Below are 2,171 nucleotides of genomic sequence, written 5' to 3'. Positions count from 1 at the left end.
GAGCAGAGCCCGACCCCCCCGGCTGCCCCCTCCTGTCAGGGACTTGTGCAGAGCCACAAGGTCCCCCCTGAGCCTCCTTTGCTCCAGGCTGAGCCCCTTTCCCAGCTCCCTCAGGAACTCTCCAGCCCCTTCCCAGCTCCGTTCCCTTCCCTGAACTCGCTCCAGCCCCTCCGTGTCCCTCTTGTCCCAGAGCTGCCCCCAGCACTGGAGGTGCCCCAGCAGTGCCAGCACAGGGACGGGCACTGCCCCGGCCCTGCTGTCACCCCAAGGTGGCACAGCCCAGGTGCCCTTGGCTTTGCCCACCTGGGCACACCCAGCTCGTGTCCAGCTGCTGTCCCCAGCACCCCCAGGGCCTTTCCCAGTTTTCCAGCCCCTCTTCCCCCAGCCTGGAGTGTTCCACGGTGGCCCAGGTGCAGGAGGCGGCACCATCTCACTCCATGGTGGGATTTTTACATTCCTTTCATTTTGCCACTCCGAACGCTTATGCAGCTGCATCTGGGCTGGGAAAGTCACTTTTTTACTGGTGTAGCTACTCAGGAGATCTCTGATAACTCTGTTACCCAAGAACAGGGAAGGATGTGTGATGTCCAAGGCCCTGTGCCAGCAAATCCCAGTTTTTGTGGTGCTTGTTCTCCCCTAGCACAGTTTGATGAGATTTGTCCAAAACAGCTTTCCTGGGGCACTTTACTTCCCTAGGAGCTCTGTGCCAGCATGGGAGGCTGAAGTCCTGCCTCAGCAAACAGTGCAGGGCTGACCTCAGGGACACTCCCTCGTGAAAAAACCTGGGAAATGGGTTTATACTTGAGAGTTTTGCTGACTTTAATATCACTGAGCTGCACAGTTCTGCTGAAAGTGGGATCAGTGCCAGCAAAAGGAGCCTTTGGACAGCTGGCAATTGGGCTGAGATTCCCACAAAAGCACTGAGGTCACCCCCATGAAATTGTGTGGGCTGCTCCTGATAGCTGTTAATATGGAGATATTCCATTGTCATTAATTATGACTTCTGCTGATAATCATAATTAAAATATACATGAATGTGATAAGACTGGCATCAATCCTTTCCAAAGGCTTTCTCTGTTACAGGCCAGAGTGTACCTAGAGAGGACAAATCTCCTTTTTCAGAGTATTTTTGGGACGAGATGCGGCGCTGAGGAATCCCACCCGAACGTGTCGGGATGCAGATCCAGCGCTTTGCAGGGAAAGCTCCAGCAAACAAAAGTTAATGGTTCAGAAAAAATCCCTGTCAAAATGCTGCTTCTCAGGAGGCTGCTGTGCCAACCGTCTGGTTTCAGGTGTATGAGGAGCTAAGGAGTGGTTTGAGATTTATTGGGAGCTAAGGAAGGCTCCATCCTGGCAGAGCAGCTGGGATTGCACGTGCAGAGATCATGGCCAGCATCTGCTGAGCACCCCAAATAAATCAGCTCCAAATTCACCTCTGCACCCTAAAGCAGCCCAGCTGAGCAGCTCAGGTGCTCTCTGTATTTCCCAGTGCAGGAGGAACAGGCCTTGGAGCAGTTTAAAGTCCTGCTTCCTCTCCCCCCTCTCCAAATTAACTGCCCTGACACTAATTGGTATCTCCTCAGTGCCTGCAGCTGCTTCCAAGGAGCTCCAAACAAATGAACTCTTAAACAAGGTAGGGAGCAGCTCAGGGAGAGTGGGTGCCTGGGAACAGAGGAGCAAAGCACAGAGCCGGAAAAAACTGAAGTGCAAACAGCTCCTAGTACCTCTGAAAGGAGAGAATTGAACTGTGGAGAGAATTAAAGTGTGGAGAGAGCAGCCCTGCCAATATTCTGATTATTTAGAGAGAGGGAGGTGCGGCTGCTTGGGTTCCACAGAGGAAATTGGTGGGAAAGGCTGGGACTGGCTTGGGAGGTTTGAGGAAGTTCCAGCTCAAAGCTGAGACAGAACCAGGTGGGGGGGACCTGGAAAATTCAGTCCTGCTTTTCCTTTCCCGGCAGGAAAGGGGCAGCTCCAGGGCAGGGAGCTGGGATTTGGCGTTTCCAGAGGCACAGCTGAGCCTGGGCAGAGCCATCCCTGCACCCTGGCTGGGGTGAGGTGTGCCCTGAGGGAGCTGCATCACCTGTGTCCAGGGAGATTCCAGCCGGTGCCCTCCTGTCCTGCACATCCCTGTCACACACATCCCTTTGCTGCTGTGCTCCCGGTATTTGAGG

Source organism: Corvus brachyrhynchos, unplaced genomic scaffold (genome assembly GCF_000691975.1).
Source record: "Corvus brachyrhynchos isolate BGI_N302 unplaced genomic scaffold, ASM69197v1 scaffold97, whole genome shotgun sequence".
Classification (NCBI taxonomy): Eukaryota; Metazoa; Chordata; class Aves; order Passeriformes; family Corvidae; genus Corvus; species Corvus brachyrhynchos.
The sequence above is the reverse complement of the archived record's forward strand: the minus strand, read 5'-3'. Positions refer to the sequence as shown.